Below are 18837 nucleotides of genomic sequence, written 5' to 3'. Positions count from 1 at the left end.
GCAGAGTAGAGCTGTGTGGGCGTCATGTTTGAGCGAGGCGTCATGTCATGCTTCAAATATCACAGACACATCTCTGCTCTGCATCTACCTGTTCTCTACCCTGTCAAACCAGTCCAACAGTTCAAGCCTACCCCCATTTGTATTTATTCTTTAAATATTTAGTTGGACTATACTTATACTCACCATAACTAAATGTACAAAGTGGCAGTTATATATGTGGAATAATGTGTAGTACTTGCAGCAATAGTATTCTGCAGTATAGAAGCAGTATTGAAAAGAGTAGGCAAGATGGCATCCCACAACAAAACTGTAATAGTGTTTATATAAACACTATTAAGTATAATTAAATCAAATAGGTAATATTGGCTGGTTATGGATGAAGAAAGTTTATTCTCTTATGTATTTTATATGCCATGTGTGTCCCTTTTGAACAATAAAGTATAATTAATGAAATGTATATCATTCATCATTCTTGCAAGCATATAAGTAAGAACAGTAACCAATATATTACCTGTAATGTGCACTTTTCTCTTTGTCCATCTGTGGAGGAGACAGCTGATATGTAGCAGGGCTGACAGGCAGATGGCCCACAGTGTCTGTGCCAGGACTCCAGTGCCACACACACACACACACACACACACACACTATAGTATTCATGATCCTACAGGCCAATTCATCCCATCTGTGGACTGCCTTGAGGGGTAACAGTGCACCCACCTGGAGCTGACTGGACGTCCTGGATATTCACACCAGCCATATTCCTTATACTTGTTAAGATGTAGTGGCTTATTGTGGAACTAAATATTACTTTGATTTGACATCCTTGCTCCTTCGCTACTATTGATACTTAAACCCTGGTATTTTCTTTAGTATATTCTGACATGTCTCAAAGCCCTAGTTATCATAAAGGTTTTCTCTACAAAACAAGCCAGCAGAAGGCACCAGGGCTGCATCTGCTGGTGAATTGAAAAGTGACGCACAAACAATATAAGAAACAATATAAGCTTTCATCAAATTGACTGAACAGTGCAGTGGAGGCAATACTGACATAATCAATGTGTGGTTTGATTGTGCAATAATATGGACTGTAATATAAGGGAGTGTCTGCAGTGCCGCGGCGCACGGATAATGCGGGATGTGAAATGTATTTTTGTTTATGTGAAACCAATATATCTATTTTAATGTTGTCCTTTTGTGACCATGGCCCTTTAAGACATGTTCCATTCATGCTGTATCATGTCCATCACCATGCACAATCCCAATCAAATTATTAAATAAATAAAATAAAAACAAGGTCAAAAGAGCTTCAGAATTACAACATGCTGGCTGGTGAAGAGCGCATGTTTTAAGCTCTCGAAAGAAAATAAATATGATTACAAAGACTTGCATTAAAGAATGAAACAAAACAAAACTTCAGGGATCAGGATCTAACAATATAACATAGATACAAATCTTAGTAGGCACGTATTATCTAAAATTAATTTGACAAAATCTACAAAATACAAGTTGACATAGAAACATGTATAGCATATTACATACAATCGTACTACCAAAGAAGACATGGCAGATGGCACTTCCGGGAAGATCAACTGACAAGTGACATGTCACAGCAGACAAGGTAAAAACAACCTACTTTTATCTTTCTAAAATTAATGAACAAAGGTATGACAGATAAATGTTAAAAGTAACATCGCCTCAGTAATCTTAGCAGGGCACCCTTCTGTGATTCATATTTAGGAGTTGACATTTTAGTGGAAATGCAATTGTGAGACCTGCTTTCTTTTAGTGACTCACAGTTCCGTCATTACCATTCATTAAAGAAACCCACTGCCCACGCTCATCCAAGGAGCTGCCCCTGAGAAGGTAAGTGCGGATGTTTTTTCAGCAAATATTCTTTCGCTTTCTGTGGGCAGTTGCCATGGCTACAGTAAAGTAAGCGGCCACCTGTGGGCCTGCATCTGATGTAAAAGGCAAAAAAAAAAAATCACCAGACTGCAAACTGATTGACCGAGAGTAGCCTGGACTTACGCCAAGACAGGAGACGAGACACGCTCTGATGTGCTCAAAATTGATAAAAAGAGCTGAAATCCAAGGCTTGGACACCCCATCGTTTCTCCTATCTCTAGATGAATCAGACAGGCACTGTATGGGCGATAGTGGGGCGTGAAGTGGGCTTTAACCTGGGTCAAAGCAGTACGGGCCAACCAAACTGCACTCTCCCCAGATGCTTCCTCCCCCCGCTGGACATGCATCTTCAGAGCTGCTGTCTAGGCAAAGAGCAGATTTGATTTCTCCACTGAACACTACTCAACCCTTGACCCCATGTCCCCTTTTGAAATCTCCGGAGCAGTTGCCATGGTTACTGTACATTGGGCGTTGGTAGTGGTTGTTGCACTCGCCTGTTAGCTTTTACAGGAATAGATTTAAAAGTGTACACGCCCGAGCCGTGTGTAATTGAATGTATAGAGCAGAGCTGCTCCACTCAATAAATAACCATTTTATTTGCAGCTCTGGACAAGGTGACTAGATGAAATATATGCCAGCTCAGTCAGTGTGTTGTTTGGATGTGTCGCTGAACTGGTGCTTTGGTGCTTTTATACGCCGACAGCTCCCCCGTTTGGTGAGGCAGATCAGCTCTCTGATTCCACAGCTATGCATGGCTGTCTCCCATTGGCTGAGGTTAACAAGCTCAAAAGCACATCTGCACCGAAGTCTGCCACTGATGAGTAGAGCCATGCCTGCAGCTCTGCCCGACATGCGCTGTGGACTGTAAGTTTGTTTTATCTGAAAAAGGCACCGTGTATACACAATGACAAGAACATGACCACGCTTAAAGGTCTTAAAAACGTAGTGTGCAGTAGGCCTATTGCACACTTATCTAAAGCAACGTTCACACCGCTGCGTCCAAATTGTCCAGTTTACATTCAAAGTCTATGTGGACGTGCGTCTTGGTCTTGAGCGTCTTTGGACACCCGTCCAGAACGTCCCAAGCGCCGAAAGCGTCCAAAGCATCCAACCCTGAAAAGTTGAACAAAGCTCAGCGCAGCAGACGTGGCGCAGCAACCAATCTAAGATTACCCCCAGTGACTACGAAGACCCAAAACAAACCCCGAAACGATGGAAAAAAAAATCCTCATGACGCAGCTCTTGGAGCAAATAATGATATTGACTAAAGTCTGCTAACCTCTGAAATATCTGCGGGTCCCAGACAAGCCCTGGAGCCCATCGCCTCCATTTTTCGGACTTTTTAAATTTAATACATTAAAGCCACTTTCTCCACCTGTTCCGCCATCGCACAACTACACAGGGAAACAAAACAACCCCTCCACTGTGCATGTGCGCTGGGCGTCCGGGGCGTCCAAGGCGTCTGGGGCGTCTGCTCAAATGTACATGTGTACTAATTTCAGGTCATGAACTCTTTTTCATGTTCAATGTGTTTCCTGAAAATAGTTTTTTGATCTTCGCTCCTCAACTCTCACGTGGGACCCAAGCCTGTGCTTCTTGGACGAGCTCTCATGGGGAAGAGCACCGTCTGTGGGCCGTCACCAGATGAGGCTAGCCGCTAAACTGGCAACACACGCCAATGAGCATGGCTCGTTGACTTGAAGTGAGGGCTATCTTGCTGCCGTGGGGCTTGAATTAGATGCGGACAGTGCACAATAGACTCATTTCAAGAGCTGCGTTTACAGTATATTAGTTCTGAGGCAAAATAGATTTACTTTAATGCATGAAAAATATCTGGTACAGCCCCTTCAAGACAAACTCTGTCCATACAGAGGCTTTTAAAAGTTGTACCCCACGTCATGACCAAAAACTTTAATAAATTAAATTGTCATTTTTCGTGAAAGAGCAAACAAAAAGTGGCACCCAATTGTGAAGTGGACGGAAAATTATGCATGAGCTTAAAAAACAAAACAAAAGCGCAGTGTACAAAGGTATTCAATCAACTGTCTGAAGTTGCCTGATGATGATGAAATAACTACAAACCTACCATGACATGGCCGTCCACCAAACATACAGGTCAAACAAGAAGAGCACTGATCAGAGATACAGCCAAGAGGCCCACGGTAACTCTAGAGGAGCAGCAGAGATCCACAGCTCAGGTGGACAGGGAATCTGTCCAGGACAACATTAGTCGTGCGCTATACAAATCTGGCCTTTAAGGAAGAATGGCAAGAAGAAAGCCATTGTTGAAAAAACAGTTGTAAAAAGTCCTGTTTTCAGTTTCAGAAGCCATGTGTGGGGCACAGCAAACATGTGGAAGAAGGTGCTCCGGCCTGATCACACCAACATTCACTTTTGGCCTGAATATTTCACATGCTGCACTTTTCAGTTTGTTTTTTTTTAACCTAGAAATCATCTAATTTTCAAGGGGTATATCCACTGTATGAATCAAAGCTGCACCATGTAACTTTTCAAGTGTGAGGTCCGCTACTTGCTTGTCACCAAGGAGATGTTACGGCTTTGTCTGAAATGTTTCCACGGAGACAAGCAGGTCAGAAAAGCTGCTTAGTGCACATTCAATTAAACATTCAGCATCAGTGTACAATGAATAACATTTTACCTATTCATCGGTTTCAGCTTTCTGTTTTATACAACATATTGTGAACTTTTTCCCCATTCAAAAGGCACAACATTGAGTTTTATTTGTGTTAATTTCAATAGCAGCAGTTGTAATTTCTCATCATTCTGGATAGTAAGGCTCAAATTCAAGACCGTGGACACGACCTATCCACATTCTCACATCTATCTGTGTAATTGTGAATTATCTTTAACTTGAACTATTGACTCACTTAATTTATTTGCATTTGTTACCTATGGCTCGCTCAGCACAGAATGTGCAGGCTTAAAGGAACTAACCAACAAACATAGAATTGGACTGTAGAAGGGCTAGATCCAACATATCCATTATCAGCGATTTGTTTCTCAACACATTTTAACCACTACCATCATTTTCCCCCACAAACACAGACTGAATCATATTTCTTAATGAATCAATTAATATTTATTTCTTTCACAAAGGTTTTTCATCTGTCCATGCAGTTCTGAAATAGAGCAACGATACATTTGTATGACAGTTTTTGCCTTGGTCTTGCAACGATTATTTAATTATGTAAAAATGTGTGTTCCTTATATCGTTTCTTTCCACCGCTGAGCAACTATCTCCAACGGTAACATGTTGAGATTGTGATTTACATATATACAATTTACATGACAAAACCATTCAACAATAGCCTCTCTCTTCACGATGATGAGATGAAGTTTTTACCATTGAAGCTCCTTGTTGTCTGGTACTGCCATGGACAGTGGAATTAACAGATTAGCCAAATGAATGCAGGAAAGAGGAAATGCCTACATGTTTGCGAGTCAGTGTTTGATCAGCCGTACATGAATTCATAAGTCTGTTTGAGAATAATGACTGAAATCACATGCACACGAGACCTTACCGACGCATGCACGCTTTAATAATATGCTAACCTTCCCCTCATCCCCCTCTCGCTGCTGTCGACCAGAAGAGAAGAGAGTGTGAGCGAAAGACAGACATATAGATATGGGAAAGAGAGAGATGGCCAAACATTCCATCCATTCCATTCCTACCTTGGATTCACCGGCTGAGTCACTGCAGATACAGGGCAAATTTCATGCTGCATTGCTGTGCAGTCTTTCTCTTCATTTCTGATGACACTTGTCCCCAGAGGTGCTCCACGTCTAACCAAAGACCATGACAAACATACGTAAGTGTAGGAACATGCAGTTACACATTGACATTTAACCAGTGGTCCTCAAACATTTTACACCAAGGACCACTGAAGATAATATGTGGCCTTCCGAGCACCACCTGAAACTTGGACTATACCAGGTTTAAAATGAGACAACACCATGAATAATGTTGTTCTAATGTTATTAACCCAAAGGGAGCAAAACATTCACAAAATGTACAGCCTGCGTATGATCAGTACACGGTCCACATTTTGAGAAACACTCTAAACATTACAACTAGAAATGATTCATAATGAACATATAGTTTATTAAGAATGAGAATGAGCTTTGCAATCATTAATACCTAACTCATATCAGGTATTTGTTCATGCTTTATTAAGGCTAATTCAGGTTATTCATTTATTTATTAAGGCTTATTAACTTATGTTTGTGTATGTATGTATATATATATTTGATATATAGCAAAGAAACTCGATGGTAAAACTTATAGTAAAAAGGTGGATTTAACCTACCAAGTATGAACTCTCAGAATAAGTCAATAGTTTCACTGACTTCCTGAAGGAAATATAATTATATATATATATTGTCAACCTCATTTCTTGTTTGTTGTTACATTAACAAACGTATAGCAGCAGCAAATAATCTATGAAAACATAACGAGATGCTGGTTTTATGTAACAGCAGCTTGTGTTGTTGTGGTTGGCAGATATATTTCTGTGTTGTTTCCTTCAGTGCCACAGTGTTGGGTAATGAGATATGTTTTTAGCATGATGTGGACCTGCTGTGCTGGTGCTCTCTGAGTCTTCCACACAGCGGTTTGTGTGGGTTCATTTCACCTTAAAGTGTACGCTGCTATTGAGCTAATGAACTTTTTAGCATAACTCCACATCTGCATTCTCTTTGATATCGCTTTATCATCCCTATCTTCCCTTACTTTAAAATGTGATATGTGCATGTTGATAGGAACATCTTGTGTATTTACTGTGTTCAACAAACATTATGATTTAACTGCTTTTTTCTGTATAAATGCAGAGAATTCAGAAAAGGCTCTTGTCCCACAACCTTCATATTTAAAAACATGCAGGATTAAACTTTCACTGGCACAATAAAGCCTTAATTGGTCCATTTGTAGCAGGACAAATAAATCTAGCTTTATACATTTGATCTAACAGTACAGGTAATACAATTAATTTGGGTTTAAAACATACGTCTGTCAGATAGAATTAGGCTAATTATTTTTGATCCCAGAGTAGTTCTGGTGAATTGCATGCCTGACATACATCCTCACATCCAAGTTCGTGTGCTGGTAAACCTTTTAGTCGGAATCATGTGTTTGTGAGTTGTGGAGCTGTTCGCCCCCCGTGGAACAAATCAAAACTGGGTCAGAGCCTCCCAATATGAGAAGAGGGGCTTCATTATCATATGTGTATTGTCAAAAGCTGTTTTTCCCAACCAGATGAAATTCTCTAAACAATAGCTTGGCATATTTAGCATGAAGCTGAAAGAATACAGAAAAAAGGAGGAGATGGATGGAGCGGACTCCAGATGTCTGTGTGCTTCAGCCGCCAGCTCCTAAATAAGCCATATAGTCAACATCTTGGTGTGCAGCGACTTCTCCGATCAAAGCTTCTCCCATCTAGGCCCTGTATCAGTCAGACTAAACCTAAATCTCTAGGGGATCTGAAAGGGCAACCCCATCGACAATTGCTTGCCGTTTGCATCTGCAGTTTGCATGTAGTATGGGTGGTTAAATATATATGCCAGCTGCAGCCTTCTGTGACTGTCTGCTTGTGCACGGAGCCGTAATGATGCGGGATGTGGGTTGAGGTGTGCACGCGTCAGCTCCACGCATCACCAGCGTTTCTGAAGGCATTTGGAAGCTCTTGAAGGTGAAATCAAATGCTTGTCGTCAGCTTCACCCTCCACTTTTCATTTGCTCCTAAAAACCTCCACCTGAATGTCAGGGCTTGTAACATAAAAACGTCTCACTTCATCATATGCCTCACTCTAAATGTAATACATTCAATTTACTTATAATAAAAATATTATTTGACTAGTAAACAGCATATTTCTCAAATATATATTTATACTTTTTTTTTTTTTAAATCAAACATATTGAAACGATACATAAATATTGAAATATTGAAATAATATAGATGCAACTATGAGAAGAAATAAGAAAAAATATCAATATTTTAATTCTCCTCCATTATAACATTTCCCATATACACCTTATGCAGTATTTTTCTCATACATAGGTATCAGATTTGACACCAGACTTGGGCATAGAAGCCATACAGGCTGTTTCTTCCTTTATCTTTCTGTGATGCATGTAAAAAGACAAAAAATGTCCTATCTTTCCTATTTTATGTGCTGGTTTTGCGGCACCACATACACATAGCCTATATCTACTGTGAGATGCAGTAAACACAATGCATTTATTTTGGCACCATTTTCTCCAGGCTGGTGACAAGTCCTTTTTGCTCTCACATGCTTGAAATAAAATCCAATTATAAGTGTAATGGCTGCGCTGCTCTTCCTCTGCTTTGAAGGCCTGCCCGTTGAGTCACCGCTGTTGGACCTGAATGCGTTCCGTAAATCAGTGATGCACAAATGTAGGACGGACACAGATGTAGTGGAGATGGGGAGGCTTGTGTATGTGAAATGACATTTCCAACCTGAACTGGGTTATGACTTATATCGGGTTGGAGCAGGCCAGTGAATAGTTTAATATTATTTATTTGTCAGGGACCATAACGCAGTAAATTTAAATGACAACATTAAAGTAAATTCATGTGCACAGTTCACCACACAGAATATGGAACTTACCTCAAATGTAAAGGTGTACATTTTCTGGTGGAGATGCTGCCAAATGCTTGTCTCAATGCAATGAGATGTTATTGCCAGTACTGTTGTGTGTAATTAAATGTGTCAATCTTTATATTTAATTAGTTACAAATGTTTTTTTGTTGTTGCTATAAACATGTGCTCCTGCTCGTGGGCCCCTGGTGTAGGTTTGGGCTCTCATCTCTCCTCTGGGCCCTGTGGCTGTGTCCTGTGGCTGCAGGTGACTCTCTGCTCCAGGTGCTTCTGATGGTGCTTCCTCAACTGGTTCATTGTACTCATCGACTCAACTGTAAATGTATGTACATAGTAAGCCTATTTCTATTTTTTATCCTACAGCAGATTTTAATTGTTTTTCTTTTTGTAGAAAAACATTAGAAAAAGATTCAGTTGTTGTAATCTTAACTCTGGTTTTAGGAAAACAAAACGTTTCGACACTCATCCGAGGGTCATTCTCTTTTTGATTTATATAGGTTGTTTTATCATTGTACAGTCGACCTGTTTGACTCGTTTTGTATTTCAAACCACTTTTCTGGGAACTATATATGCATATTAAAAATGTATTATGTACCGGTTGTTTAAATGACACCTTTTTCCGCCCCGCCCACATGTGCCTCTTTTTGCCACGACTCAGCACTTCAGTTTTAATGGCACTTTCGGTCAAATGGGAACTCCGTTCCCTTAAGTCAGGCATGTCCTAACTGCGGCCCGGGGGCCAAATGCGGCCCTCAGACCAATATATGTTGGCCCACCAGCTTCCTGCTAAGTTGGTCCAAACAACAAAAAGTTGCACATTTTGCTGTAAAATTGGACAAATTCAAGCATTGTGATGTTATACCAACCTAATATTAATATTCCAAGTCTTATTAAAGGTGTGGAGGCATCGAAACAATGTCAAATTCAAAATTCAAATGATTAACTTCCTTCAAATTCGACATTGGGTTGTTTGTGGCCCTCTGCTCCGTATAAGATTCACTATGAGGCCCTCGGTAAAACAAGTTTGGACACCCCTGCCTTAAGTGGAGAATGAGGGAAAGGTGTTGCCGTTAAAATATGCTACAAAGTTGATTGAGTTGTGTAGAATATCCATTGTTCATGTGACCAACAAGTCAACACTGCATCGATTCCCTGGGCGGCCTGAAAACAACTTTTTAGTTTTGTCTACAACTTATTTTCTCTCAAGGTGAGCAGTTTATGTTAACTAATACAACCTGATGGAGAATTAGGTCAGAAGGTGGCGCTCAGACGGGGAATGCCGAATATTGCAGTGGTGAGCCTTCAACTATGCGGAGACTGAGACAGAGAGAAAACGTTATCCAGAGTTGTTTAATCTACGTACCCTTCTATGTCTGTCTTTGAAAAGTGCATCACTGAAACAAAGCCTAAACTTCTGTGACACTTTGTAACTCTTTCAAGTGTAAAACATCATACAGCAATGTGTTTCTATTTGCATATTTTAATTAAACAGCCAGTATTTAGAATTAATTGCTTCCTAAATTTATGGGATAATTATACAGTGTTCGTCCTTGAATTGGCAGCGTCAACCACCCGCGAATAAACTCATCATAGTGTTGAGATGAAAGACGAAGTTATGATGAGACCTGCAAACTTTGTTCCTCTGCACTCACTCCACAATTAGCCTGTTTGACACTCTTTGACTGAATAAATCACAGTGTGCCACACAAGCTCTGTCAATGGGATGGTATGTGGGTGGATTTACGCCATGCAACATGCAGCAGTACTTCATCTCTGCGCCGGCCTTAAGAATGCATACTCAATTACTCAGAGAAAAGGGCTGCATTCAAAGCACATGAATGAGGTGTTTCCATGGCGCCTTTAAAGGAGGCTTCAGCGGGCTTTGGGATGCTGAGTAAGCAACATCCACCAGGGTTTGTTCACACTTCATGCAAATTCACCACTACAACATTGGGACTAAACCTGGACTAACTCAAGACTAAACACGGACTAGAATCGGACCAAAGTGAGTCCACATCAGGACTCAAATTTACTCAATTTAGTTTAGATGTGTGTGATTGCATATCTGTTCAATAGTAATAATTCAAATGATTTGTTTTTGATCCAATTATTTCCACATTTTACATTCCTGGACAATCAAAATTAAATAAAGATAACATTGTGGTATCATTGGTTGTGCTGTTTCTTAATCGTAACTTAATATTGTGACATCCCTGGTTCGGATGTTTTTCTCTTTTGCTAGAATGCTGTTTTACTCACTTTTATTTAAAGAAATGAAGTGTGTGTAGTGTGTAATAAATGTACAGTTTAGCTCAAGGACACAAAGGGGCCGTGCATGTCTTCCAAACAACCAACCATTATGTGCTTTATCATTCTTGTTTTTATCCTCCTGCTCCATACGAACGGTGAAGTACGTCCAACTCTGTCACATGGTCAAGCTTATTAGAGATTCATTAAAATACAATTAAGGCAGATAACATGTTTCCTGCCAAATACGAAGCTGTCTGTGATAATAATCTTCTGTGTGACCTTGATAAAACCGCTGGCCCAACAACAAGACAGTAATGAGGTTGTAACCAGATGCACTGTATGTTTGCCAAATCATCAACAGTATTAGTGCGCTGCAAAGTTCGGGAAAGTATTGTGGCAAAGATAATACAACTTTGGCTCTAAGTAAACAGAGTTAAGCACATGGCACATAAAAGTAGAGGCTCAAGCGGGAGCGAGATTAAAGGAGGAAGTGTTCTCTGTTGTCTCTCGTCCAGGTCAAAGGTCATATGTCATTGATCGACTGGCTGACACACTCTGCTGAATGCTAATCACCCACATGCTAACATCCGCGATGCAATTAGTCTTGATTTGAACATAATGTTAGCATGGATTTGAGATTCTCTGCGGATTACAAAAGTCATGTTCTTTTGTTTAGTGCAAGATAGTATTGGATAAGTTTTCATTTAAACTTTTATTTCTTGGGTCACTACAGAAAGTTGATGTCTCACGTGGATATTTATCTTAACGTCCTGGTGCAACAGCTCTTCATGTGCCAGAGTACACATACTAAATGCAATGTGTGATATTTATATTTAAAGGTAATTGCTAGACTTAAGCCCTAACCTTTTTCATTGCTTCCTGTTCCAGCTTGAGAGTGGCTTGTGACCCCCTTTTGGCAGCTTATGATGAGCTCAAAAGGCTTACCTCATCACTGCTTTTTGTGAGCTGGCGAAAACGGCTGTCGGTTTCCTGTTTTTTTGGAGAGAATTAAAACTATTCATTTGTTCATTTGATGCCCAAAGCTAGACTTCTCGATCCACATTCAGCGGTCCAGGGGGGGCAGCGGTGAATGAAGCATGGCTCCTCTGGGAGATGACTAATCATTCATAGAGTATTTAGACCATGTTAATCCTGGGTCTGAGCGCTGATTAAGCTTCATGTGGGGTGATGATTCCGGCCTTTGTGTTTTGTTTGGTTGGAGATCTGCTGGAGCCTTATCCTTTATCTCGCTGCTTCATGTCTCCGGGGCAGAGCTGTGGTGTTATCAGCACGGTTACATCTATGGAAATCAAGGCTTTTGCAGAATACAATTAAGAATCCCCACTTTAATCTTTTCTAATAATAACTGTGCTCTGAAAGCCAAAAGACTGTATGAAAGAAGACAAATAAATAAACAGATTAGCGTTTAAATAATTCCCACATTTAATATCATGCATTTTGTGTTACTGTTGCTAAATTATTATTTTAATGCAATAGTCTTTTTGGGCACATTGAATTATTCATTCAGTTATGTTGCCACAACTGACCTGGGTCACACACACACACACACACACACACACACAGCTGGGATGGCTGACATTTTGTGTGTGTAAATAAGTACATTTTTTTTCTAATATTAGAAAAGCAGATCTTTGTGACAAAAATGAGACTGCTGCCTGATGTCTGCATCTAATAATAAAGGTTTTTATGTCAAGTCAGAAGTAAGGGGTGAAAGCAGCGCTCTGCTTGGCTGTGCTTGGGTGGTCAAGCCCAAATTTAATTCACTGTCTGAAAAAAGCTGTTCTAATGCCATCCACTTGCTTTATGAATGCATGTGGATATTGACAATGTGGCAGAGGGTTTGTGAGAGATTGGAGCTATTTAGATTAGAAAACGAATTACTTACTCATTTCACTTTGTGAAAATCAGGTGCTACAGCTTTAAAACAACCACTACCACTTCAGCATTGTAAATAATTAAGTCTTAATTAAACTAACTAACTAACTAACTAACTGAATAGAACGGAATGGAATGGAATTAGAATAAATAAATAAAGAAAGAAAGAAAGGTAATAGATCTCTACAATATAATATACATTTGATGTATTCTTAATATCAAATGTCCTTCATGAGTATGTTGTGTGACTTCTGCTATTGACCTGGCTGTCGCTGTCCATTTTGTACCACAGCTAAGGCCGAACTGTAACAGACTCCAGCCATGACAACAAAACATAAGATAAACAAATGTATAACAAACAAACAAACAAACACATAAATGAAGTTCTAAAGCATGTAGTAAATGTGTCTTAGAGATGCATAATTACAGAGAGAAACTGCAGTATGTTCTTTGTCAAACATCTAACAGACTGCCAGGCATCTTTTGTCTGCTGCTTTGGAAAAATAGGGATTAACCGTCGCCTCACATCGCCCAGCTGCCTGCTTTCAGCGCTGACACTGACCTCCTTTGTTTTTTAATGACCAAACAGGAGATGCAAGTGCGTGTCAAAAAGGCTAAGCAAGTTACAAAGGATTCCAAGCAGGCGTGTCCTCGCTCACCTTCTTACAAAACTACAAACAAATAGTTTGTTTTAGGGGTATACAACTTGAACTGACGGTAACACCAGACATAAAGAGTGGTCCATCTGTGAAAGCCGCGGGATTAAACTGTGCCTGAGCCAAGAACTGCACGTCAATCAAATGCATGTGTGAGCAGTGCCACTACAGCCAGCTACAGTAACTGACACACAAACACAGGCTGGTGGGATGGGGGAGGGCGGAGGAGGACCCCACATGGTTGTTTTCATTTATAATCTGCTGTGGAGGATTGGACTGGGAACAGCAAAACATCAGTCATCCAAAAGCAACACACTGGACCCAACAAAACTGAAGGAGAACTTTAATTTGGAACATTTTTCAAACATCTGCAATAGTTCTAATGTTGTATTTAAAAAGGTCTAAATGATCAAAGACAGCCAGTTAACATACAGGTAATTGATCTGACTAATGCGTCAAACTTATCTTAAACTATTGACTTTAGAAGGGTGCAATATGGCCATACGTTTAGTTTAGACTTTTTGACATTTGATTGTCTATTCAGAACAAAATCTGATCTATTGCTCTGCTCAAATTTTAATTTTAATTTTATTAATTATTTTTATTAATTGTTTTATTTTTATTTTTATTTTTTACTCTCTGTGCTTCCAAAATGGGGATTGTATGCATGAGTTTCAACGCTATAACATTGCAGCATATTTGAAGCTTATAGACAAACCATGTGGGATCCAGCTGGAAGCACATCAAATACAGTTTGTGAAACATGTTATAATGTATGTGATATAATGTTTCAAAATATCTTCTGATAATTATAGTTTATGGTGTCACAACTCTTGCTGTTTTATTTGTTCAAACCCCTGGCGTGCACATGGCCAGTGATTTACAGTGCACACCACTGACATAAACCCTAGACAGCTCAAAGATTCATATCACTTAAGCAGACTAATGGAACAACAATCAGCTTAGCGTCCAGGGTTTACAGCAATAACATAACTCCTGTTTTTTTAAAGTGTATCCATCTTCTTGAGTTTGAAGATCAGTTGAGGAGCACAGCCTTAACTGTACTTGTACTTGTACTTGTACTTAAAGTTATGGAAGGCATCTCTCACTAAGGCTAAAATGAGATCTTACAGTGGACCAAGAAGGGCTTGACTTGTGTTGCCGCCTCTTCTGGGCAGCAGCGTGAAGGTGTGGGGGTCATTACGACTTGTACCAGCGGCTCGCTCTGGCCCCTCTTCCTTTCACCTTGGCTGCAGGGGAAATTAAAATCAATAGAGTCTATGATGAGGCGGCGGGAGCGGGACATGGGACTTTGCGGGGCAGGCAAAGGGGGGCTATTTGGTGTGACGGATGGCGGGTTAAAAGGGGCCGATCAATTACGGAGACGGATTGCTTTTAAGGGGAGTTTAGCCATGAATGATCCCCACTCGGACAGGATGATGCGTCCAGTCCAGTCCAGTCCAGTGCAGTTTGCATAACACTTAAAACGGAATATTATTCATAGATTGTGAGAAGCGGTCCCTCCTCTCTTTTCTATTTTTGAAAATGTTTAATCCCCTGTTCCCTCCCCCTCTAACGTCCCCCCCTCTACATTATTCTCTGTGCATTTTAATTTTTCCTCCGTCACCGGGGGCCCACTTTCCCCCGCCCACTCGCCTCATTTTAGCCTCAAACTAGAATAGTGTAGCCAAGAAATAGTTAATCTCTCTCGGCTGCCGCTATGATTGGCCGTTGCACGCAGGGCTTCAGCCGCCCTGAATGAGAAGCAGGGGTAACCAGGCAACTTCAGAGCTGGAGGAGGATGGGAAAAACCCTTCGCGCAGCTTCACGGGATCTTAAGGAAGAATTTTAACATGTAAAAAAAAAAATTGAGGCAAATGTCATTCACCTTGCGCGTCCGGCAAAAATGGAATTAACACATGGATTCACCGTCATCTCCCTTTGGCTCAAATGAAGGATGTGGATTTTTGGGGGGAAACGAGGCTTAAACGGAACGCCAAGAGCTCGCACTGATAAAAGGTAAGTTATGTGCTGGAGTGTGTGCGCAAAACTGTGGAACTAAAGTGATTCTTGGACGAGGTGTTGCAGTGAGAGATGAGAAAGATTTATTGATACGATCCCGCTGGCTGGATAGCACTTGGCTGCAGAATTATATCTTATGTCTTTATGTATGGATTGTGCACATGAGAGATTAATATAAGCCAAAGGGATGTATTGATGTGTGTAGCTGTGTGTGACGTTTTGGCAAATTTGAACGTGTGTTTCCATGAAGCGCAAACGCCGGTCGCCTGTCAGATTTGCCTCTGCCCCTCACACGACTGCGCACGAACTGGCAACAGACACACTGCGTTCAAAAATGACCCTAAACCCACAAACTGAGCACTAGGCGTAACTACTTCACTCTTTTCATTCAAAAATCATATCATTATATCGTGTTCTTTAACGGCACGTCCTGCAGCAACCTGTAATGCGCCCTGCGCCGTCGCGCCGTTTCATTTATGGTAAGGAATTGTCATGATTTATTCTAGAGCAAGTTGTGTTTTTTAAATGTGAAATATGTTGGCGAGCTGTGTTCCGTGTGCAAGGGGTGTCACTGTCACGAACCTGTAGAACCACGGGAACTGGATGGAGCGCACGGAGAGGCGCGCGAGCAGATAGGCACGCAGAGGTGTCACGCACGGAGAAAGCGGTGCGTGCGTGAGACAGGCCCGCAAGAAGGGACGCGCTGGTCACGTTTGGATTTGGGCAGCAATGAACCAACCAATCCAGTTAATGGTGAAGGGGACAGGGAGGTCACTCTGAGTCACGGTGCGCTCAGACGAGATTTGGGGTTCTTACGTGTATATGTAGATCAAGAGGGGCCATACACATGCTCTAATGTTAGTTTGACTGGCTGAATGTGTGAACAGATCGTTGTGTTTGATCCACGTGTTTCAATACATATAAGTGTACAGTATTACATTTATTTTCCCGGAACATCAAAAAATAAGCCACTGAAAGGCAATGGAAAAACAAGGCCACTAAAGAGTCTTGCCAGATCCAAACCTTAAAAAAATCAGCAGAAGTGCACGTGGCAAACATAAGCTTTAGAGACGTGCTTCTGTCAAGAAAACCAAGGAAAGAAGAAAAATCAAACATACACTTATTTTTTAGATGTTGAACAATGGGAAATCTGATGATTGATTGCACTATTGAGCATTCATCGTAAATGCACAATGCTGTCCACAAAAAGACACACATTGCAGCACCAAATGTACAAGTGTTTGTGTTGTGGCTTTTGACCAGATCAAATGTCAGTGTTAACATTTGGTCATCACCAGTGAAGTTCATTGACCACTTCCCTCGTTGCCTGCAGTAATCTTCTTATGGAGGATGTAGTGCAACAGATCCTAAGCTGTGCCAGAGGCAGAATACACACACACACACACACACATACACGTACACATGCACACATGCACACACACACACGCACACACACACACACACACACGCACACATGCACACATGCACACACACACACACACACACACACGCACACACACACACACACACACACACACACACACACACACACACACACACACACACGCACACATGCACACATGCACACACACACACGCACGCACACACACACACACACGCGCACACACACACGCACGCGTGCACACACACACACACGCACACACACACGCACACACACACACACAAGCACGCACACACACACACACGCACGCACACACACACACACACACACACACACACGCACGCACGCACACACACACACACACACACACACGCACACACACAGGATACAGTGTAATGTGTTATTGTAAAGGTGTGACGTGGCCATTGCGGTTTTATTGCCATTATCAGTTAACACGTTTGCAAATTAAGAATTTGGTTTGGCAATATTTGCATTTTTTTATTTTTGAAACTATTAATGCAAGTATTGTTAAATTTAGTTATTAAAGTTAAGTTATGTGTTAAGTGCAAGAGGTTCTGGTCCAAATGGAGCATGGCCTGCTAGGATATTTTTATTTGTTTTAATTACAAAAACAAAATTTCATAGAAAATAATGAATAATTATAAGTAATTATTTTTTTGCCATATGCCCAGCCCAGATGTTCCAATCTGCAAAATGTGGTCAATATTTATAAAAAGATGCCCAAGAAAAGAAAAGTAATGGTGGGTCAAAGAAATGTGAAAGAAAACATTATGCGTCACGGTCTGTTGCCTTTTAGTGATAGTTATAATACGGTCCATAGTTGTGCTCACGATGCTAATTTACTGGATCCAATTCAGACTTCCAATTTTTATGATTCTTCAATGCATATTTTTCCTGAATATGCACTTAAGATAGAAGAGTTTTTACAAAGATTTAGTATAAAGTATTTGACACCGTGCCCTCTTCACTGCTGAATTTCACATGTAGAGATTGTCATATTGCAGATGAACGTGATCAGTTTCCCAAGTGCTTTGAGGTTAATTCATTTAATAGGCTGCAGTGACTGTGACATGGATGTAGCTGTTCCACATTGCACAGGGCAAATTGGCTGAGTGGCGTAAATCTTTTATAAAAGTGGCTTAATGAGTGTGCTAGATTGTCTCTGCATTCATTTGCCATTCGCCTTATCCTGAATGAGATGGTTTTGGGCCAGCGAGGCAGGTCAGAGGTGAGCCCTGTTTCACGGCTGGAACAAAGGCTGAGATTGTTCAGATAGCAGTGCATTGTGGGAGGCAGAATGGTGCACATGCTCCATTGGGGGGTGTAATCAACATGACAGGTGCATCACAAGTTGAGAGGGCATCAGGAGGCGTGTGGCAGGAAATTGAAAAACCGTGAACCAAACATAGATAAACGAGCCCACCAAATCAAATGTATCAGTGTGACGTTTGTAGAACAGATAAAGAAAATGACAGGGAATATGTTCAATTAGTAATCAGAGGACACATTTGGTTGGACAAGTTTGAAAGTAGTGTATGTTTAATCACAATAATTTTTCTTGTGATTTCCTTGGGATGTGTTTGTAAAAGCCTCAGTGAAGATCTCAAATTTGGCCTGAAGACAGTCGATTATGTTTGGAAGTGAAAGAGACACAAACCCACAATACACCTCCAAGCACCAATGCAAGTGAATAAAGACACCTAATGCTATGAGGGACACTCGTCTCATTCACGTGGCAGTAATTAGAAAATGATTGGTTTTAAAATGAATGTAATAGACTTTTGCCCTGAGTTATTTGGTGCACAGCTGAAGCGTCTCTGACACGCTGCGTTTGTCTACACTTATGTTCAGAACTGCTCTGACCCCGGTGGTCAGATGACAGTGAGGCGACCCCAGCTCTGTGTGGTTAACTGGACTCAAATGGAGCAATGAATTACTATGGCATGACACACTTATTTCCATTGTGCAGAGCTGCGTGGTAGTAATCCTTGGCCTGAAACATCTGGTTAGTGTGGGACATGCTCAGTGTCAGTGGGCCGCTCGTGTTGG

The 18837-nt window shown here is 41.0% G+C and overlaps 1 protein-coding gene across 3 annotated transcripts in view; it reads left to right on the top strand.

The window, feature by feature from the left end:
* Positions 1 to 15016: 15016 nt before the first annotated feature.
* The window catches only part of dab1b (DAB adaptor protein 1b), a 35875-nt gene continuing 32054 nt past the window's right edge, over positions 15017 to 18837 (top strand). For 2 of the 3 annotated variants that reach the window (XM_072441161.1, XM_072441160.1), the window contains exon 1: positions 15020 to 15362. The gene's annotated coding sequence lies outside the window, so the exon portion shown is untranslated. Of the gene's footprint in view, positions 15363 to 18837 lie in introns of all 3 variants that reach the window. The other variant, XM_072441159.1, reaches the window with a different exon arrangement.

Source organism: Eucyclogobius newberryi, unplaced genomic scaffold (genome assembly GCF_026437365.1).
Source record: "Eucyclogobius newberryi isolate DKJ021-1_F unplaced genomic scaffold, fEucNew1.0.hap1 SCAF_12, whole genome shotgun sequence".
Classification (NCBI taxonomy): domain Eukaryota; kingdom Metazoa; phylum Chordata; class Actinopteri; order Gobiiformes; family Gobiidae; genus Eucyclogobius; species Eucyclogobius newberryi.
This window is presented reverse-complemented; position numbering and strand designations above follow the sequence as displayed.